The 24,186-nt window shown below is 35.0% G+C and overlaps 1 protein-coding gene across 1 annotated transcript in view; it reads left to right on the forward strand.

Annotated features, from left to right (window-relative positions):
- Hmgcll1 (3-hydroxymethyl-3-methylglutaryl-CoA lyase like 1) overlaps positions 1-24,186 on the forward strand; it is a 156,622-nt gene that overhangs the window by 10,900 nt on the left and 121,536 nt on the right. Inside the window, exons 2-3 of the mRNA XM_047558384.1 lie at positions 23,231-23,311; positions 23,527-23,634. The gene's annotated coding sequence lies outside the window, so the exon portion shown is untranslated. The remainder of the gene's footprint in view (positions 1-23,230; positions 23,312-23,526; positions 23,635-24,186) is intronic.

Genomic DNA, 24,186 nt, shown 5'->3' on the forward strand with positions numbered 1-24,186 from the left:
AACATGTCTGTCAGACGTCTTTCCTTTTGGGGTTTCCTTCCAAATGTTTTTGGATTTTAAAGGAAGTAGAGTGGCTCTCTGCCACCACGTTCCTACATCTGTAACCCACTGGGTGTACAGAGTCTGGCATTCACTTTTAAATTCTTCACTCAATCTGTATTTATTTTGCTGTGAAATAGAAGCTGATCATAGGTTAATGTCAGAGTCAAAATATGAATCTTATTTTCTTTAGACACAATTTCTACTTTCTTGAGAATTTTGATGTAAGGACTGAGAATTTCCCAATTTTTAAAAGGACATGGGACAGTTCTAATCTTACATTTTACAAAAAGTTATGGACCTGGTTAGATGTTAAAGGGTAATTTGGTGCTCTCTTTGCCTAGGTTTTAGGGTGGTGTTTAAAAGACATTTCCAAGGCCTTTGGAGAAACAGATGTAGTTATTCAGAGTTTCACTCGTGAATGTCTGCTATCACTTAACCCCCATTCCCTTATGACAAGATTTTAATATTTAATTTAATATAATTCTGCTGAATGTATGCTCTTGCAAACATTGAAAGGAAAAGTTGAACTAGAGGAGATGGTACATAAAGCTTACATAAATGCTTATCCCCAGAGAACTAGATTTCTTAAATATGCTTGCTCGTTGAAGAATGTATACAGATGTTGACTTTTTAACGGGAAAGTTATAGTGATAATTTATTATATAGAATGTCAATTGTTTGTCTTAATCAAAATGTATTATTTAGGGGAAGTAGTATTATTTTAGCATAATTGCTCCAGATTTTCAACTGACTTGTCACATGGAACAAATCAAAGAATTTATGTGATACAAAATGCGGTTAACTGTTAATACTGTATTATTAGTTAGAATTTGGAAATGACATCATAATAATATTAACTACTCTTTATCAGATAACAAACTTATTTCTGAACTCTTCTAGTTCTGCAAATACCATCTTGTCATTCTCACTTCCAAAATGAGGAAAGAGGTTCAGAGTTGGTAGTTCATTCCCTAGACACTCACCTGTTGGAGGTACTGAACTTGAACCTATGTCAGGTTCCAAAAGTTGTATTTCTTCCCCCACATTGTGCCAGTCTATCAAGCAGTAGGAAGTTCAGTTATAAGAAAAAAAATTGGTACTCATGTTAAAATAACTTTTTTGTTTTAACATACTAGTCAAGTCCCAGATTAAGCTATCAGTTTGAGTCAAACTGAAGTTGTTTACAAATGCTTAGGACGATGTAGCCCATATTCCATTTTTAATTCATTTTGAGACCCAGTATTTCCAACCTCAGATGGAAGGAAGGAACACAAATAAATCATCTGTGTCTTAGATACAGATTATTCCAATTCTTTCAAATTGTTGCACAGTTCCTTGTAACCTTCCACGAGTTTCTTCTTTCACCCTTTATATGCCACTCTCCTTCTCTCTCCACCCATAGGCAAATAGCTTTATAGGATATTTCTATGACATACATCTTCAGTAAGAAGCTTAAACTTGGGAAAAGTACAGTTTACTCAAAGTCATCAGAAAGGTCAGATTTATATTAAGTATATTTTTGCATTTATACCAGATATTGCGCATGTAGAATTCATATGCATGTTGAAAATTCTGAGAAAGCTTCTTTTGGAAAAATCTATTGGCTTTACCAATTGATTTTAACCACTGAATATTCTTGTCCCTAAGAGGCCATCCAAGACCGTAATGTATAGAGCAAAACTACACCATAGTGCAGTAAATGGAATAAGAAAGATTTAATACACATAAAAGGTGCTGAAGCACCACTGTGATATTTTAAAAGGTCATTATTAATCAGACATTAGTTATTTGAAGCATAGAAAACAATAGTTTTCAGTCATTTGTCACTGAAAATGCAAAAGTAAGAAAATAAAACAAATTGTACATGGTTGATTACAGAATAAAAAATATAATACCTGATTAAAAAAATCAATGACAAGGCTGATATTCTAATACCTGAAACCCTTCCCTGATATAAACACTTCAGTGTACTTCTACATAGAAAATGAAGCGCTGAGGAACTCCAAGTCAGTCACAGAGTAACACTTGAACTGATAGTATCAGAAAATGCACTTTTGTGAACCTTTGCTGCTTTCCATTTCTCCTCAGCATTTCTAGAAATTACTGAAAATGCAGAATGTCGAGGCAGCCAGGATTCCTTATGCCCTGTTTCAATAACTTCTCATTTGTCTTTTTCCAAAGAAGCAGCTGTCTGTGATGCTGTATCATGGACCTCACAGGAAGCCACAGTCCTTAATACTTGAGGTCATCTCTCCATCTTGTACTAAAGGCAAGAGCAGGAGAAGCCAAGTCACCTCTTCTCAAGCTATTAGGAAGGGAGAATAAAAATATGATCCTTATTATTAATTTTATTGTTAATTCTGATTTAGCTAGTTTTGATGACATCACATGTAAAACTTCATACCATGTTATTTAGTTACTCAGACTTTCTGTAATAAATTTCTTTTGTCTTCAGATTCCTAGTGTAGTTGGAGACATTTTCTTTTAATCAGTAGGGACAGTAGAAAGTGAATACTGAGAACATTTTCATTAAGTCTAAAATACATAAAATGGGCTGATAATATGCTATAAAGATATTTTATCAATTCTCAGGAAGGAAAAATGTATAGAAAATTAAATTTATGCATAAGTAGTAAAATATTTTATATACAATGGAAATTATAGGAATTGAAAGTCAAAAAAGCTAACATACAGTTTGCTGTTTGTATTATTGTTGTGGTAGAGCATAATTAATTTTGGTCTATAGGGTGTGTGTTTTATATTTTACATTTTGGTTTTAATATTCCCCCTCCACAGCACATATCAATACCATTTAGATCACTAATTTATAAATTATAAATCAACTAAAATTTGAACACTGTTCAAGTGTTTATAAATTTTAATTGCTCTAGTTTTCATAAGGAAACTAGAGCAATTAATAATGGCTTATAAAACTAGAGCAATTTATGGCTCAAACCTGTTCCTAGAAATATGAATTTATTAGCATATTGATACACATTTTTTGCCAAAATTGATACCATTACATCCAACCTTTGAGAGTGTGTGAATTCCTTCTTGTATATAGATTTATATTTATGGATATATATATATGTGCATATTTATCACTGTTCTGTCAATAGTGATCTATCAAAGCATATTTTATTTTTATAGAGTTAGAGCACCCAGGAAAAGTATTGAGTTGACTATTCAATAGACCCTGTAACAACTGAGAACATTTTTGTATGAAATTGAAATAAGAACTGAGAGGGACCACTGAAAATTGGGTGTGTAGGAGAAGGCATTGATTGGGTAGACTCTACTGTGTTTGCTTTGTTTGTTCCATTTGCTTTGTAGTTGATTACTTAGCCCATTCTGTGGTCATCTTTGGGTGTTCCTGTAACTTCAAAATATTATTTCAAGTAAGCTTTCAAATAATCACATTAAGTTACTTGATTTGCTATTAAAAGACTTTGGACAATAGGACCTACTTTCACTATTAATGGACCAATTCTGTGTAAGACAACCATTGATGTTTCAATCTGTTTCTTCCACATGAATTGAACAGAGACTCCTAGAGCCAGGGGTTGTGGAGGTGGCAGATGATGGTGAGACCTTCCCTAAACTATCATTTCCCATTCCTTCAAAGTATTCAGTTTTAAAAATAGTGTCTCTGTAATCTGTATGTATGTTGTATGTGTCTGTCTTTCTTTCAATGCCCTCTAATATATGTAGATGCTCCTGCTATTGATATTTCTAAAATACCACTAGAAATTTAAAGAGGGAATGAAAAAAAATGTTGAAATGACTTGTGAACTTAGTAAGAAGGAAGAAATTAGAAATCACTATTGCAACTGTGCAATTAGAATAATATTGATATAAAAACTAGAATCTAAATGTTTAATCAGTGCTACATTATATTGATAGAGGGATTTTATTGCTTTTCCAGTTGATGGTGATGGGCTGTTACTTAAGTATAATCATACAATTTTTTTAAATTGGTTTAAGCCAGAACTCTGGTTCTCAAATTGTGGTCCTCAGATCATCAGCATCACCACCATCTGTGAGCTGATTAGAAATGCAAATTCATGGACCCAGCCTGACCTAATGAATCATTATCTCTGGAGATGATCCCAGGAAGCTGCTTTAACAAGTTCTACAGGGGATTCAAATTTGAGAACCACTGATCTAAAAAGACCATGACTAAAGGCTATTATGATCTATACAGGAAACAGCTGGGAATTAGGAGGCTTGGGTTTTGTCTCAGTCTTGTTTGTAGGGGCCTTATTTTCTTATTTCTAAAAGGGAAGCTTCATGAACAGATTGTAAGACAAATAAGATCAAAGTTTTAAAAATGATCTTATAAAATAATGTAACTTAGTTATGTTCATAGTTGATATTAATGTCAACATCTTCTGGTAATAATTTTGACAAAACTTACATACTCTTTGTTTAAAGTAAGCAGTTTATTTAGGTTGTTTTAGTTTATTTGATAAATTAAATAATAAAACTGATGAAATCAACTATTTACATACAGAATAAAATTAAACTTTTTGAATAACTTGATAAATTGTGTCAGAAATTGACTTTCCAAATAGAGGTTTAGCTTACTTAATTGGAAGGCACAAAGACTAATAAGTCACTTCATGTGCCTGTTTGTTAACTATTTCTTTGTGGGGAAATCGAAATTGGCCACTATGGTTTATATTTTAATAGAAATTGAAAAGAACATTGATTTATTGCCTAAGATGGCTGATAAAGATTGCATCCAACTTTAGCAGAACTGTGCAAATTTTTTCTTTGTTTTGATGTTTCAGTCTGCAGATGTTAGCTGTTTTTTGTGAGGAAATAATGGTGTTAGCTATGAGTTTTCTTGGAAAGAAAGAGCTTAAAAGCTTTGGAGTGCTGGGATCGCAGTCTGCACAGCCAAATGAACATGGATGGAATGTTAGGTGAAGTCCACAGGGAGTCATTCAACAGCAGCATCTGGAAGGAAACAATAAGTGACTGGAAGGTTTACTTTTCAGGCAAATGATTAAGAGGTGATTAAATGAAGGTGTTAGGATGTGAGGGAGGGAAGGAAGCACTGAAGGTGTATATATAATATGGAACGGAGGGATTATGGAAAAGACTTAACAGAACGAACTGTAGATCACAGCTGAACTTATAAAAAACTGCAATTGGAATTTGGACAGCACAGCTTGTAGGTATCACATGAAACAGAACACGAGATTCACATAATACAGAACACTCTGGGAAGTACTTTTTTGGAACAGTAAAGGACAGTGATGATGTCTAGTTATTCAGAGCCACTGGAAATCATTTCTTAGAGTTGGAAAGACATCCTGCTATTACAACTTTATAGTCTTACTCCAATTATATTGGCCCTACTTTAAAGTCCTAAGAAAGCTCTGGGCTTTGGAAATGGAAATCCAAGACTTTGATCAAATGAATGGTTTTGGTTTAGCAGTTTGATACTAACTCGTTCATAATGGAGCAGACAGTGTTGCTTTAAATTATTTTGAACAAATATTTCTATTTACTCTTCTTGTGAACAATCTGTCTTCCTGCCTACTCTCAATTATGAATGAATGAATGAATGAATGAATGACTCAATTAGGGAATAGAGAAATAAATAAACAACAAACAAATATGTTTAGTTTAGAATAAGTGATAAGAACATTTTTTTTTCCCCAAAAGTCTCATGTTCATCCTTAGCAACAAAATCAAGTTTACCTCTGAACACGAATCTTCCTGGTGATACACATTTGAGCATCTTGGGAGAGTTAGATTTTAAAGAGAAAGAGGTAAAGCGGCATTAAGGAAACAAATGTCTGGTCTGGCTCCAGTCATCCTTTTGAAGTGTCACTCAGAGGCCCTTTTTTCTTACATGTGTGGAGATTTCATACATGCAATGCTCATCCTCTGTACACATAAGAACTATACTTCACTAGCAGGCATGCCTTAATTGTGATACAACCTCACATTTAAAATAATTGCAGGTGATTTCCAGCTCAAGTCTAGGGGGACCCAGACTGCTCCTTGTTGTGTTGCTGCCTTCCTTTAGGTCCTTTCTGTGTAGCTGGAAGATAGCAAAAGAGACCAGAGGAAGACATATCCACTTTTTACCACTTCAAGAGGTAACATGATTTTGCTTCATTTCTTGTCTAGAAATGACAAGGTCAACCCCAGATGAGAGGGTTTATGGTCAACCCCAGATGAGAGGGTAGCAGGAGAGTGTGCCCTAACACTGTTCACAGCAGTCTGTGCCATCTAGATTTAACCTGCCAAATCTTCAGGCAGCTAGTTTCTTGACCTTAAGAAAATGTAAATCTAAGTGGGCACATGCAGAGACATATTGGGCAAGTTAAATAGAGGGCTATATGCAAAGTATTTGCTTCACAATACAACTTTGAAGAGCAAAACCTATTTTTGTTTTTTTGGTTTTTTTTGTTTTTTTTTGGTGGGGGGAACTTCTGTTTTTCAGACAGAAGTTTCATTTAATTCTTTTAAAATAATTTCTGGCTCCTCCTCCTCTCAAGCCTTAGTGAATGTCTGGCTCTTCAGACAGGTGTTCTGTTAGAGCGATGGTTTCATTAGATGACTTTAAGAAGTCAAAACCTAAGGAATTCCAGACTGCTAAAATGAGCTTTGGAATTGTTTCCATTCACAGGTGAAAGGTATGGTAATGCCAACCTGTACCTAATATTTTTCTGGGCAAGTTTGGAGTGATAACCAAGATCAGCCAAAAACCAGGGCACATCCCTATAATTCTAGTAGCTCAGGAGGCTGAGGCAGGAGGATCGCAAGTCCAAAGCCAGCCCCAGAAACTTAGTGAGGCCCTAAGCAACTCAGTGAGACACTGTCTCAAACAAACAAACAAACAAACAAAAAAACCAAATTAAATAACTAAGATCACAGTCTGGACTGGACTAGATTGGGAACAAGGGAGGATAAATATTGATGAGATTTAGGTAGGAGCAGTATGAATACTTCTGCAGATGATAGGCCCATAGAGGGAGAGAAGAAAAAAAAATTCGTTTTGAAAAGCAGAGTTGAAAACAAGGCTTCTTTTTTACATGATTTTGTAGATTGCCAGTATATAACATTTCTCTGGAAATGTGGAAATATAAAAACACAGAAACTAGAAAAAGCTTGATCCCTAGGGTAACCCACATCTTGGAATTAAGGGACTGATGCAGGGATGGTTCTGCAGAAGTGTGATTGTGATTGTTCTCGGACATATATTCACATGGAGGAACTGTGGGTAGAGGCAGTGGCCTCGTTCTGTCAATATGAAGGCTAAGTATTCTTGCAGGAATAGAATGAATGTGTAATATAATTAATCTGTATTTCTTCAAATTACATTTTGTAATAAATTTAATTAGGATGATTATGTAATTTATGGTTAAAACCAAGATACTTTGAGAGTAAAAGGGGATAATATTATTTGTCCGAGAACAATGGGTATGGAACAGGACCACTTTCAAAGGAAAAGTCACCTTACTTTAGGACAGGGATTCATAGAACAATAACCCTTCAAAGTATTTAATGGCCCTTACTTTAAAAGCTTTCATTCTCATCCTGAACCTAGAGTTTAAATGTAATTCTGTGGTAAATAAAAATCGAAAGAAACACTAATCTTAGTAGGTATCCCTTCATATGTTTAAGTTATAAAATTGCCTGTTAGTTCTCTATACCCAAGATTAAATATTTCTACTACTTTCAAATCTTGCTCATCCTTCCTGTAAGTTGCTGTTTTAATTATTTTGTAGACCCTTTTTAAGTTCTTTTTATCTCTGTAATTGGTGCCTGATGCAAGACTGGTTTCTCTAAAGCTAGTTTTCAACCCAGTCCTGAGTAAGGCAGGAGTATTTCAGATTGAGCCCAATACACTAAACTTTTATCTAAGTATCCTGTTGCTCCCTCGTTTAGCCTGAGGATAGAAGGTTGTAGAATAAACTAGGCAGTCTATGTTAAAGTATGAAAGTATGTGAAACTATCTGAAAGTATGAGAAGTATATGATACACTTTTCAGTGCAAAATGGGTACCAGCTGTAGTCTGCAGAGGCAACATGATTTATCACATAACATTTTACTCCCCGGTACATAGAGAACATTTAAGCAGAGCTAGATTTCGACTTACGTGGAAGGAACAAATACACATGTGAGGTGATTTAAGAAGGATCAGAAATTCAGTGGCCCCGGACCACCCCTCATCAGCCAGCTCACATTCCCAACATTAGAGACACCTCTGGGGTTCAAGATATGTTGTCTCTAAAATGAAATAGGCCACCTGGAAAGAAAGAATAATAAAGCCAGTAGCAACCTCATCAGCTGGGTACAGAGCCCTGAGGAAACAAAACACACACTTTAATGAGAATTTGGGCCAGGAAAGGTCACTGTGTCAGAAAGTGAACCCAGGTGAGGAGTCAGTGAGTGAGAAGCAATCTAGTAATTACTGACTGTAGAGCTGGAGTTGATGATGGCAGGTTCTGCCAGGGGACACGGAAGTGCTGCCAGGCTCCCTGAGATGGAGTTATTTGCTATGGTTGGCCTGGGGTTAGATGTAATAGGCAGTGAGTCAAAGGTTTAAAGAAAGTATTTTTCCTCCATATTTTTATTGGTGCATTATAATTATACATAATGGTGAAATTTGTTGTTAAATGTTCATATATGCACACAATATAGTAATACAACATGTTCAATATCATTTCCCAGTATTTCCCCTTTCTTTTCCCTTCTCCTTCCCTCTGGTTCCTTTTCTCTACGGATCTACCTTGTAAAAAAAGTCACTGTATAAAGATATTTAGTATAAATTAGCATCCGTAGGTGAGATCTCAGTTTTGAGGCCTTGCAAGTAAAATGGAGAAAGCAAAATATTGGTATCATTTGGGTGATTGAATCTAACTTTATAAAGTGTGAGGCAGCTTCCTGTAGGAAAGAATTTAGTAGTGCTCTGGGGCAAGGTAGGAAAGAGTTTAATGGAGATGCAGGTTTTGAATAAATTTAACAACTTGCTTTTTCTTACATTTGGGAGTATTTCCTTTTCGTAAGTATTCTTTCTACACATTTTACATTGTTAAACTTTTAGAGGAAATCAGGATGTAAGGTACACATCTGACCTGCTCAGCCTGGGAGTTAGGAGATTTACTCTGACATGATTAAAAGTTATTGTCCTCTCAGGGCCTCCTCTGCCCACTTTGCCCAATCCATTCTCATCTAAGCTGCCATCATCTCTCATCTAGGTTATTTCTATAACCTCCTAATTTTGTGGTTTCTGTATTTCCATCGTTTGGGTTCAAATACCATCCCTTCAGTCTATTTTCTAGATAATAGTTAGAGTGAGCCCAATCAAATGAACCTCAGATCATATCTCTCCTCTATTCCAAAGCACTCCACTGGCTTTCCATTTGCCTGGAATAAAAATCTTTACCTGGGCCCTCTCTATACCTCGTATCCTGATGTTTTCAATTACTTTACCCCTTGTTAGCTTTTTCTCTATTTAACTTCGGCCTTCTGGCACTTCCTAGAACAGTTATTACACTGGGCACATTTCCTTAAGTCCACTCAGAGAACATTGCCCTGGCTGATCTCTTGACTAAAAGACTGTTCCCCAATGTATTTGTCCAGCTTGGCATCATTCCTCACCACCCACCTCCCTCTTTTCTTGAATTATACCTTCTCATGTAAAATTGTATCATGTCTTCTGCTGCCCTCTCTTCCTTTTCCTTGATTTTTTTTTTTTTTTTTTTTTGGGTGCTGGGATCGAACCCAGGGCCTTGTGCTTACAAAGCAAGCACTCTACCGACTGAGCTATCTCCCCAGCCCCCTTCCTTTATTTCTTTTTCTTCATAGCACTCATCCTTATGGATTTTAATTATTGCCTTCTTATTTTGCTATTGTTTGTAAATTTTATGAAGACAGGACCTTTTTTTCTGTTCTGGTCATTGCTGTGTGTCAGGGTACCAATTCCCATCCAAGGAAAATAACCCAGCTTATTGATACAGAATTTCATAGAACCCAAGGTTATTACTGCTGAAAATGATCACAATCTTTCCTCTTCTGACTTAGAAAACTTCCAGATGATCCTGAATATTGGTAGGTATTTGAACCTGTAGGGTCAATAATTTTGATATATTTTGATCAGTAAGGCCAATGTTAAGGTTCACTCACCCTGACCAGTTCAGGAGAATCTGCACAATGGACACATGTATATCTTTTAGGCAATGGGACTTCCTAATCCTTCAGATATGTAAAAATATTAGACAACCATCCTTTTGTTGAAGCTTCTTTCCATATGCAGTTCCCATTCAAATTGTTTTTAAAGGCTTCCCTTGGACAATTAATGTACAAATAATGATTCCAAAGTTTTAGGGAGCATTGTGTGTAGTAGATTTTGTTAGTTTTCAAATCTATGACTTGAATATGAACACAGTCCATTATATGACTGATAGAAAGTTTACATCTATGAACTCTGATTAGATGAATAATAGCTACATATTTATCCCTAAGTGTTTACTAAGTATGTTCTATATACCCAGCTCAGCATAATAAAGACTAAGGATGTTGGAGAGTAGAGAGGAGTTTTATTCTTGTTTGTGGAGTTGTTGCTGCTGCTGAATTATTATTATTATTTGCATTATTTTATGTAGAAATTTTAATGAGTAGAACTAGTGAAGGAAATGAGCCACAGAGATATGGATGGAAGGACAGCAGGGGGAAGTGTAAATGCCTAGGTGTTCAAGTAACTGCAAAGAATTCAGAGTGACTGGAGCAAAGGTGAAGGACAAAGTAGAAAAGGCTGACAGAAGGTACTAAAGTGTAAGATCATGGAATACATTTGTGTTAGTCATTTTTTTTTGTCACTGTGACAAAATACCTTAGAAGAGTAGCTTATAGGAGAATAGATTTATTTTAGTTTATGGTTTCAGAGGTTTCAGTCCATGATTGCTGGCTTCATTTGGGTATGAGGTGAAACACAGCAGCATGGCTGAAAAGCTTGATGGAGAAAAGCTCCTAATCTCATGGCAGAGCTAAAGCAGAGGGAAAGGTGGGTGGAGGGGAAATAGAAGAAAATAGATTCAGAGACAAGAACAAGATATACCCTTAAGGACATGGGTCTAGTGACCAACCTCAAAGTTTCTACTACCTCCCAATAGTACCACATGTTGGAGACCAAGCCTGTACCACATGACCTTTGGGGAACATTTTAGATTCAAGCCATAACAATATCCAAAGCTTTGATAAAGACCAGAGACTTGATTTTTTACTGAGGAAAATGGAAAGTTGTGGAGGGTATTGAATGGAAGAATGATGTGATTCAGTGAATGTTTCAAAGTACTATCAGGCTGCTTGCTGCTTTGGAAAGGAGGTGGCAGAAATAGAAGCTGAGGTAATACTTATGATGTTCTTGCAGTAATCCAGGTAAGAAGTAAATATTCCCAAGATAGAACTTGATGTGCTGATAGCACTAATATAGAGTATCAGCATAAGAGAGGAGTCAGGGATGAGTTCACATTGTTGACTTTAACAGTTCAAAGAAAAATCTGGATTTCCTATAGGGGTGGGGAAACTTTGGGAAGAAAGGTTGTAGAAGAATGGATTAAGTATCAGTTTTCTACACAACCCCTTAGACCTGGGCAAAGGGGCTCTGGGCATCATGCCTGAAGGACCTCATGTATTGGTATAGCTTCTTCAAAATTGTTCAAGTCCTCTTCCACTGCTTGGAGTGTTCTAAATATATTTCATTACTCTTCTAATTTGTCCCACATGATGTAGTTTCTGAAAATTCTGATGCATTTTGAGGTCACAATTTTTTTGTAACATTATCCAGTGTCAATTAGAATAATTGGTGTACCGAAGAATGATAAAATGACTAACTGGGCTACTTAGAGGCATTGTAAAATCTCTTTGGTCAAGGATGTGGGTCAACTCTCATGGTATGTTGTGATGTGAATGCCTAACTATTTATCTGCAAGATCCATATCACAAGAAGATCTGTGTTTTTTTAAAAAGAAATTCAATCTTCTATTCTCAAAATTGGTTTTAAAACTGAAAAGAATGTCCCTGAAGTGCAAGGAGAAGTTAAAACCTAGCTTGAGAAGAGGACATAGGGATTTTTTAAAAGTACTCTTGTCTCTGAGTATGTGATGCCAATCAGAATTATTAATGTATTTAATTTGCCTTTTAAATTAGTAATTTTCCAAAAAAACATTTCCAATAAGTAAATAGCTGTGGCTCCTGTATACTTTTATAGCATTATTCAGCCAGGTTTTGAATATGAGCCCTCATTTTTCCTCACGTTGAAGTGAGTGCCCCTCTGTTGCCTTTCAAAGGTTCAAACTGAGGTTGACATTGCCAAGTGGAACAGGATGGGTGGAGTTGATGGTGTCAGCACTGGAGGTGGATAAAATTGTTGGCAAGTTCTAGAATGGGATAATGTCTCCAAAGTGTTTTGAGCTCCTTGCTGAGAGATCTTGAATAATTTCCATGTAGGATTTTGATTGTGGCAGGGACTGTATAGGTAATCTGCTCCACTATTAACAATGATCCTTTTCATTGAAAATTTTAAGCTAGTAGGCATATTTTAAATGATAAATGGAATAACTTTAAGCTATAATTTTTTTAAAATTTATTTTTATTGTAAACAAATGGGATACATGTTGTTTCTCTGTTGAAAAAATATTTTTAAACCCTTTTTTATATCTACAAGTTTTATTTACAAAAAGTCAAACATTGCTCAAATGACTCTTTGGGAAGGACAACGCTAAATGCTTTATATTCATATTCTCACTGAATCTTTACAACAAAATTATGGGCCAAGTGTCATTGTTACCCCATTTCTAGTAGAGGAAGAATAACTAGATGATATTTTCCACATTTGTGCAACAGTGTCTGGTATAGCCTAGATATTTTTTTCTAGACATTTTTACCATCACACTGGATGGCCAACTATAGCATTGTTGTTCAGAAGTTTCTCACATTTGCTTTAGTAGTAGTATTGGAAATGCAGCTGAAAGAGTAACTAATGGTTTATCTTAGCAATGTTTTAATTAGAGTAACTCCTTTGAAATGAATCACTATATCCAGAAAAGCTTTCTTTGACCAAGATCTGACTTAAGGTCTTGCATCTTTGATCAATATTAAGAAAATGAATAAATGAACAAAAAACTATTGCCCTTATAGTTTACTTGTCTATTGGCTATCATTTATATGGAAAGCTTATATATATGCTTTGGAAAACTCTTTAAAACTATTATCTTAATTTATTCTAAATTGATAAATTAAGTACAGAGTGGTAAGAACATTTTCTGATAGGTATGGTGGTGCATACCTCTAATCTCAGTTTGTCAGGAGGCTAAGGGCAGATAATCACAATTTCATTGACTGCCTGGGTAACTTAGTAATACCCTATCTCAAAATAAAATATAAAGGGCTGGGGTGTATTTGGAAATAAAGCCTACTATGCACAAGGTTCTGAGTTTAATCATCAGAACCACACAGGCAAAATAATGTTTCCCTATTGTTTCAGGGTGGAAAACACATTTTGTCTTCTGTATCAGACTTAACATTGATAGAAAATGGGAGCTTTACACTATCTCTCTGTAGTGGATATTGGAGTAGATAGCTATATTGAGAAGGCCTACGAGGTACTTAGACTCATTCTGAAAGCCTTCTGTGTTTGATTATAATTGTCTGCCCCGAGTGTAAAATAGAAGAGCAGTACTATTCATGCTTGGTATTTGAAATTTCTTACTAGGTCAACATGTCCTACAGAAATGAAATCTGTATTATTTGTCAGACTATTTAGCATTTTGAATTTTGTACTGTTTAGCAGTCACTTTCATTTTGCTGTATGTGTTTTTGGATGGCTGAATTTTTTTAAAAAAGGCCCCCTGAATTACTTCTATGATTTTTTTCTGTTTATTTTTCGATTGTTATTTCAAACCACACTATTTTATTTTTATTATGTTTTTAATTTGTTCTAATTAGTTATACATGACAGTAGAATGCGTTTAAGCATTTTTATAAATCATACATAAATGGAGTATAATTTCTCATTTTTCCAATTGTACATGTAGGATCACATTGGTCCTGCAGTCATATATGTACTTGAGGTAATAATGTCTGCTTGACTCTACTATCCTTCCTTCCCCACTTCCCTTCCCCTTCCTTCACTCTCTTCTACCTAATCTAAAGTAACTCTATTCTTCCCTAGTGTCCCCCCGCTTTATTGTGAATTAGCATCTGCATGTCGGAGAAAACATTCAGCCTTTGGTTTTTTGAGATTGGCTTATTTCACTTAACATGATATTCTCCAACTCCATTCATTTACCTGCAAATACCATAATTTCATTCTCCTTTAAAACTGAGTAATATTCCATAATATATATATGATATGATATGATATCATATCATATGTATAATATATCAATCATATTATATATATATGATATTTTATATATTTTCTTTATCCATTCATCTGTTGAAGGACACCTAGGTTGGTTCCATAGTTTAGCTATTGTGAGTTGAGCTGCTATAAATATTGATGTCACTGTGTCACTGTTCTCTGCTGATTTTAAGTTCTTTGGGTATAAACCAAGAAGTGGGATAGCTGGGTCTACTTCTATTATTTCTTAATGAACTTTGAGTTTCCTTTTATTCATTGACATAGTGGAGCAGTGTGATAATTTGCAGAGTGTCTGGATTTTTCAGGTCTCTTTGAAATATATTATAACAGTAGAAGAGTTAATATAGCCCAAGGAGAATTCTGTAAGTGTCTTCTGTTGTCTGTCTCAAAAAAAAAAAAAAAAAAAAAAACAAGAAAAGGTAATATTTTATTCTCTCCTTTCCATCAGATAGAAAAGAATACATACACCTAATCAGTGACTGCATGCTGTACGATTGAAGCAGTGTTAATTTGCTTTTGCAAAAAGAACACAACAGGCACAGAAGCTACATTCGGAGTTGACTTTTTGGTAGTCCATTGACATCCCTGAAAATTTTAGCATTTTTCTGGCTTCCGTAAAGGCTGTACTGGTTATTAAAGTGGATTTATAATGAGGCCATCACCCCTTTACTTTAGACACTTAAAGATGACCATAATTTCTTCCATTTCCCAGGATGCTTTGCTTTCTCTCCCCTGGCTCTTCCCCTCCCTCACCCCTTTTCTCCTTCTCCCCTTTCCCTTCCTCCTCCTCCTTGCTCTCTCTTGGCCTAAGGGAAGGAATGAGTTCTTTCAGAAGCTTCTCTTTGCCCTTTCCTTCTATGACAGTTTTATATTACAGGTTAGAGAACCAGTTTATGGCAGTATCTGTTCCAACTACCAAATATGTCTGTTCCAATTTTACACTTAGGAACTGAAATAGATTGTAGAGGAAGAGAGTCACAGGATTTCACTTATTATGTGGCCTACATATTCTCCATTCCAATAAGGGTGGGAGGTTCTCCAAGGGATACTGTGTTCGAGTCTGGAAAGTTTAGTGATCCCTTTACCCTGTGCTCATTTATTGAAAATCACATAGGGAAAGATTAGAGAACTACAGTATATATAGTTCTTATGGTATTACGAGGTCCTTTTCATGGGAACTTGTTTTTTTCTCATTCTGTGGTTTTTTTGACCTGAAAATTGACTCAGGTCTGTAGATCAGCAAGAGGTCAAGACTTATTGAGGCAGCTGACCTAAACTAACTGGTCAACTCCATCCGTGGTTTATTTTGATTGTATAGACCAGGGTGCCACAGCCATAATTCTTTGTTAGGGAGATCTGACTTGTGCACTGTAACATGTGTACCCACTAGATGCCAGTAGTGCTCAGCCATTATGACAAGAGATAATGTCTCCAGATATTGCCAGATGCACTCTGGTGTACAAAATTGTCCTGATGGAGAACCAGTGAATATCTTTACAGGCTACCAAGGAGTAGCAATATTTCTCCTATTTTTAAGAATATGAAATAACTGAAAATTAGTTACCAAATGATCTAATTCCCAAATCACATTTTAGAGACTGTTTTCTCAGGTCACTTCTGGCACCAATTTTCTTAGTTATGGTTCTCTAGGAAACAGATTCTTGGATGAAGAGTTGTTTGCAGGAAGTCGTTGCCCTTGGATTCAATACCTGTGGGGCAGTGAAGGATGTAGGATTAGAAGAGGAGAAAGTTGAATTCTGTTGTGCTCACAACAAAGGTCATAGTCACACAGGATCTTGAAGCAAAGGAGCTAGGCCTTTCTGTTCTCACTTCAACCCATTGGATGATCATAGGGAATGAGTGAGAGCTCAGACAAGGAGGTTTTCTCTAGCTAGGGGCCATTCCCGGAAAAGGACTTTAAAAGGACAATGCACCAAAACTCTAGCATCTGGGAATGCCTCAGTCCTGCATGGAATATCTGAGCACCACTTCACCATGCCCACAATAATCCAATAATAATAATCATCAAAATTCCCAGGGATAGACTTTATTTATGTTCACTAGTACATGGTAGTATTGCTGTTAGCCCTTTCTGCTACCTTTATTACTCAACAACTCATCCTTAACAAATATCCAAAACTGGTTAAATATTATGTGGTATAAGACACCACATGTGTTTTTGTCATTTTTCTGAGAATTTTTGTAGTATATCTGTAAGCATGCAAATACTCAGACATCATGATCTATTATGGACAATCAGAAAATAAACATTATATAACTATTTTGATGGAGGCACTTCATTAAGCACTGAAAAGTTTTATTCAAAATTTAAATGACATCTAATAGTTTTATTATGTCTAAGAGAGTATATTAGAAAACTGAAAACTCGGAGGACATCTTGGATGTGATTTTCCAAATTGCTGTTATTATATGGACAATATGCTATAACCAAAAGATCAAGAGGAGCAATGTAATTGCTTTCTGCCAATAATAATAACTCAATTTATATTATCATTTTGCATATATTCGATCAATTTGACTGCTTTTTGAGTTTGCAGAATGCAAAAGCAATTTTAGTGGGTTCCAAAATAAACTTTGAGACTGATGGCAGCAAAATGGCAGAATATCAGGTAAAACAGTTTTGTTGGCAAAGACACTGAGGGAAAGAAATTTTTCATAACTAAAATCCTTTGAATCAAACTTTTAGTATTGGTTTTTTAATTGACACTTTTATTTTTATCTTATACTATAATTAAGTGGTAATGATAATATTAATTAAATAACTATAGAAATAAATATATATCCTTTTGGCTAGTTTTTTCATAAACTCAATTTTATTATTAAGTTGTCCCAAGTAAAGAATAATTTTTTATTTCTTGAAACTAATGTACATAAAAATACTACCTAAAGAAGCAGAGCTATGTATGCAGGATCTATACTCTATCAATGTATAAAAATTTTTTTTGGGGGGGGAATTTCTTTAAATTTATTTTAATGCTTTGGTTGAGTGGTTCATTAAATGCACGCATTAAAAGTTACCATTACCATTTTCTTTGATATGTTTGTCCTTAAGTGTAGTTCCTCTCATTTTCGAGGTTACTATTATTTTGTATCACTTGTGTTTTATAAACTGTCCTCACAATCCCTGTTCATAGCCTCTATTTTAACCTCTATATCTTGTTTCATTTGTATACAGCTGTGATTTTGTATTAAAGCAATAATTAACTGATGACTAACCAGAGACATGCATGCTTTTACTGCTCAAGCCACTTTCTAAATAAGGAATTTTAAATGAGAAATGAATGTACATGCTACACGTGAGAGCCTGTTTTTTAAAAAAATTAATAAATAACTTTAGATGATTTTCTATTGTTCATCCTTCTTCTTTATTCTACAATCTGCAAATAGGTGGCAGATGACTTCGGGTAATATTCTTATGCTTCTGTAACTACTATTGATTTTTCCAGTGTTCATAAAATTTATGCCAGAATGGGTTTATATGTAGTCATGCTGCGTATCTACACTGACACCCAACACTGCTTTCCCATCAAGTGCCAAGCATACACATTAGTATACATATAGAGAGGGGAATGTCATTTTTGTAGAGCTTATTTTTAATCTCTGTTGAAAATTTGATTGAAGGTTGTTGGGAAGCAAAGCATTGTACACTCTTCACTTTCCTTCTGGCTGTTCCCAAATTGCTAAAATACATGCAGGTACTTTCCTTTACCTTTTAAGCTCATAAATTAAGAAATACTATTCATGGAGGATTAGGTACCTACTTTAATAATACATTTATAAAAATTATTTGCATTACTGTAACACAGCCACATCTATGTTTATAGCAGCTCAATTTATAATAGCTAGATTGTGGAACCAACCTAGATGCCCTTAATAGATGAATGGATAGAGAAACTGTGCTATATATACACAATGGAATATCATTCTGCCATAAAGAAGAATAAAATATAGCATTTGCATGTAAATGGATGGAATTAGAGAATATCATGCTAACTGAAATAATCCAATCCCCAAAAAACAAAGGCTGAATGTTTTCTCTGATAAGTGGTTGATGATACATAATGGGCTTGGAGGGGTGGGGAGTAAGAGAAGAATGGAGGAACTTTGTATTACATAGAGGAAAATGAGATGGGGGAAGGGGTGGGGGTATGAAAGATGGTGGAATGAGACAGACATCATTACCCTATGTACATGTATGATTACATGAATGGTATGAATCTACATCATGTATAACCATAGAAATAAAAAGTTGTACCCCATTTGTATACAATGAATCAAAATGCAGTCTGTAAAAATAAAAAAAATAAAAATAAATTACTTTGCATTACAACCTTATTAATTGTGAATGCATTCATATTAAATTGCCAGAGATTGCCTTTGAATTAACCCTGGCACATGGATATTCTGGAAGTATGGTTTCAAATATCAGCTTTGCTTATTCAGCTCTTGGTTCCAAAGAGGCACCCAGGGAGAGAAATGTCTTTTGATTGCTCTGGAGGACCAAGATTTCTGTGGATATCTGCTACATCACTGATAATGGTTTACATGCTTCTGATTATATTGAGTTAAAAGAGAAATTAATATCCGAGAAATAACAAATAGCAGAGAGTGACGATTTTAACTTTACCACAAAATGAACCACGTGAGTATTTCAGATGTGATGACAAAAATAGATTCTTTTGGAAAAGCTGATATCTAATGCCCCCTTAAGAAGTCTGATTTAATTTCAAAAGAAAAATCACACAATTCCCTGATTCAAACTTCTCATCTGTGTAGTGGGAGCATTTGTTTTGGCCTTCATAGGTATTCTCCTTGGGAATACTGGTTATGAAAGAGGATATTTCAACTTTACACACAGAAAACTAGTTCTCAAGAAATGAAGTCAGTGGAACATATACAAATCAGTGTAGAAATTTCTGTTATGGATAGTGTTATTTGTGTAGGGATAAAAACTGTACTTGTAGGGTAGATAATAAGAAATGGCATCTATCACCATGAATAGTATAATGTCACCCATTGTTATTGCTAAAAAATATATGTATTACACACACATACACACACACACACAATTTCAGAGTTGTGCATCAAATTATGCCTGCCTTTTAATTTTCTGCACAATTGAAAATTGTGAATAAAGCAAAATACTTATGATATTTAAAAGTAAGATTAGTTACTCTTTTTTCAAGTAAAATTCAATAGTTGATGATGTATTTAATCTCATCTTCAAGAAAACTAGATTTACAACTAGGGAATTTAGCAAGGTAAACTTAGAAAGTCATTTAATCTCTCTTTCAGTTCTGCCTTGCTAATAGGGTAACTTCACAGATGAAATGTAGATAGAGAAGTTCCTTGGAAAAATACAACATATAAATGCAAGATAGTATTTCTTTTATTCTTGCTCTATGAAAGTGAACCATTAGAAATCTGATGCCAAATGTGGGCACACACCCAGCTGTATAACACAGCTTTTTGAAAGCCTCACTCTAGATAATACATCTTTTGTTTTCACTAGTATCATATACTATACTGAGCATTAAACAGGATACACTGAGCTCAGTAACATAGGACTTTTACTGTTATAAAAATAAATTTTAGACTATAGGTTAAAATGTTTGAGGACTATGTTACTAAATTCTGCAGCCTAATATTGTAAACCTCAATTCCTTATAACTTCTAAGTCACTCATGTTCAGTGTATAGAAAAAGTACCCCCCTCATCCTGTCTCAGAGTATCATGAAGACCCCGGTGCCATTAAAATCTTCACTAGCTGTGGGAAGAAAGTTTTGTTTGTATTGTTCATTTCATATACATAATAACTATATTAACATTGGGTAATGTACTCGCTAATTGAAAGATCAGCCTTACTATCTAAATTTTAGGTGTGAATTCATTCATTATTTATAATTGATTCATTTAAAATGGGCTTATAATAAAAGAAAGAGAGAGAAGAAGAGATAGAGGTAAGAAAGAAGTTCTTGCATATATATATATTTTTAAAATAGGTCTCTTTAAAGTATTATGGCATCATAGAAAAATAAATTACTTAATTTTATCTGAAGAGGTTCTGAGTAGATTACAAATGAAATCTTGGATAATGAATTAGAGTTTTGGTTGAGGAAAATAATTGAATATTAATAGCGGTAATTGTCAGAAAATTTTTCTTCTTGTTTGTCTTGCATATCTGCATGTCTTAGTAGCAGATATGTTTCCTTGATTATCTTTCAGGGATGTTCATCTAGCAGAGAGCCTTGGAAGAAGAGATAGTATGTTCATCTGGAGCAAAGGCAGGCATACTTTCTGCCCACTAGGAAATGCTAAGTTTCCCCAAGTGCAGCTCCTGAAATACAACCCATGCCACAAGCAAGTGTCCTCTGGTCCTTTCTTATTCTTCAGTGGGTCATCATTAGGATAACATATATTAACTGAATATGTGTGATGTGAGAGTCCTTTCTGGTAATCTTTAATCTCTTTCTAAGCATTACTACCACAGATAATAATGACTAATGTAAAATCCCACCTAAATGTTATATAAGCACATGAGACTGGGGGTGTAACTTAGTGGTAGAGCACTTGCCTAGCATGCACAGCACCCAGTTTCAATCCCCAGCACTAAACACACACACACACACACGCAAATACAATTCCATGTAATTTCAGTGTGGCTATGGGTGAGTCCTAACTCACCAAACCTGAGTTCAAAAACTAAATAAATAAAAACCTGAATTCATAATCTTCTCATTAGAACACAGAACATGTCTCTCCTCAGATACTCCATCTAGTGTGATTCCTTCTTTGCATCTCTTAATGTTTCTAAGTAATTGGTTCATTTATTACAGGTTATATTTTGGTATAATCCCAGCACCTATTGCAGTATGTGAACCATAGACTGTGCATAATGATTATCTGTTGATTGTATTGGGGAATATCTTTGATCACCAGCTTAATTCAAATTGTCTAGAAAGACTGAAGAGTAAGTAGCATCAGATTCAAGAAGAATCTAAAATCATATCAAATGGACACACATGCTGCTTTGACTGAAATGACCATAATTGTTGGTTTTCTTCATATTACCTATGAATAATTATCCAGCTTTATCAAATTGATGCAGAGAAATGTACCCAGCTCTTTAATTGTACTCAAGAATATTGTTACTGCCTTAAAAAACACTATGCTCTTTCTTTGGGTCAAAATTGCCACTTAATAAAGAAGTATTCTTTGTCCATGTATGCTGCAAACTAATTGCTGTCAAAATGTAGTTTTGTGAAACAACCATCAATAATGAGACCACATGTGTTAAGTAAGGCTATCTGGTTTTGTTTTTGGTTTTGTTTCATTGCTGCCATTTTAGGTCTAGAAAGAGGAACGAGCTTCTCTCATTTACACTATATTCCCATGTCATACATTTTCTTTATTGCTTGGCTGACATAGGCACTCCATAATTAGGCATGGTTTCATGATTGCCATTCAGAACTGAACCTAAAGCGTAGGACTCATGCTCCTCTCTCAACTCTCTACTCTCCTGTTAACTTTATGCATCATAACCTGCAGAGAAGATGCAGAAATGAGAATTCTCTTCCTTCTTGACTAATTTTTGTTAACAAATGGCCCCATTTCAGGGAAATTGTGGAGGATGGTCTGTTAACATTGTATCAGGGACCATCTGGTTTCTTCAACTGAATTAACACAGAATACTAATAAAGTGTATTGCAGTTTTGAACACTAACGGGTCAGTGAGCCTTTTTCTGTTATAGACACAAACTGCATCCTTCATCTGAAACAACCACTTTGCCATTTTATGCCAATGATTGTCACAAGGTCAGAGTGAGACAAGATGAATTGATCAGTTAGAATTTGTCTTTACTGATGAAAGGCACAGGTCCTGTGAATCTGGGTTGATTCTACCAACTATCCATTTGAAGAACTTGGTGATGAGTTACTGATACTTGGCTCAGAGGTAACAAGAGATTATTTTGGTAGTCTGAAAAAGGTGAGCTTCCTTCTCATTTAAACTGTGATGTGAAATGTAGGCTATTTCTGTTTTTCTTATTTTAAATAATAACCTTTTAATTCCATATATTTAGAAGGCATATACCTCTTTTAAACTAGGTCCATCCTGCCTAGTCTAGGGACAGAAATTCCAGAAACTAACCCATTTGTTATCTCAGATTTGGGCAAAAGACAGAAGAACATGTTTCTTACATTGGGCTAAAGCCAGAATGTTGGGAGGATATTGAGGCTTATGTCCCACTAGGTGAATATCCATTAGGAAACGGTGCTTGTGAGGTAGCTGTGTTGTGTGACACAGAAAAGCAAATAGCACACTTTCTTCTCTAACCTCATCTTTCTGTGCATGAGCCAGAATACCAAATTCACCCTCAAGTGCATTGTATTGCAGGTGACAGCTGGTGTGACTCTGTGGTAGAAATCTGCAAATACAATGAATTAACTTTTGTATTAACATATGTGATCTAATCACATGCAGAATTATTCAACAGATTTGCTCTTTAGATCCTGGGTAAATCACTTATTCCACAGTTATATTTTTAGAAATTATTCTTTTGAATTGCAATCATAAAATATCAGACACTTGTAAGAAAAATGATTTATGTTACAAATATATAAGTAGGGTATTTAGATTGTATCATTGTGTTGCTTTCTTACTGTTGCAGCTTTCTGGGATGAGGCTTTATTAATATAGTATAATTGTTTAGCTTTTCAATTGCAAAGTATGGCAATCTAACTGTTGTATTTTTCTTGTCTTTATGTTTTGTTTTTCAGGAATCGTCCCAGTTATCTGGGCTCCCTGAATATGTTAAAATAGTAGAAGTTGGACCTAGGGATGGATTGCAGAATGAAAAGGTACTTTTATATTAGTTTTACAGAGCATTTGAGTGTTTGAAATACTCAGTTTAAATATTAATATTTCTTAGGATGTTAAAGACATGTTCATTTTCACTTATTCCTTGAGCTTATAAATCACATTTCTTTTCAGTTAGGAAGTAAATTTCTGTTTGTCCTATGATAGACTCTATATGATTTTACTTATAATAAAATAACTTTTTATGTTTTTATAGGTTATTGTTCCTACAGATATAAAAATTGAATTTATCAATCGACTTTCCCAAACTGGCTTGTCTGTAATAGAAGTAACCAGCTTTGTGTCCTCCAAATGGGTACCACAGGTATTTAAATCCATAATTTTTAATTATATCCTTAATTTAACAAAAATTATTTAATAAGTACTCTGATAAATAATACTGTGATATTAACCTGATATAATTGATTGTAATTACTAACTGTTATGGTTTAGATGTGGTATCCCCCAAAAGCTCACAGGTGAGACAATGCAAGAAGGTCTGGAGGAGAAATGATTGGTTCATAGCCTTAACCTAGTCAGTAAATTGATACCTGATGGGATTAACTAAGTGATAACCAGGGGCAGGGGGTATGGACTGGAGAAAGTTCATTGGGGTATGTATTTTGTATCTGGAAGTGGAGTCTCTCTGCTTCCTGTTCATCATGTGAGTTGCTTCCCTCTGCCACACTCTCCACCATGATGTCCAGCCACCTTGAGCACTGAGGAATGGAGTCTGCTCTCTATGGACCAAGACTTCTGAAATCGTGAGCCTGCAAGTAAATTTTTCCTGATCTACAGTTGTTCTGGTTGGGTCCTTTAATTGCAGCAATTAAAAAGCTGACTAAAACACTAACTTTCCATATTATTACAGACTATT

Source organism: Sciurus carolinensis, chromosome 7 (assembly GCF_902686445.1).
Source record: "Sciurus carolinensis chromosome 7, mSciCar1.2, whole genome shotgun sequence".
NCBI lineage: Eukaryota > Metazoa > Chordata > Mammalia > Rodentia > Sciuridae > Sciurus > Sciurus carolinensis.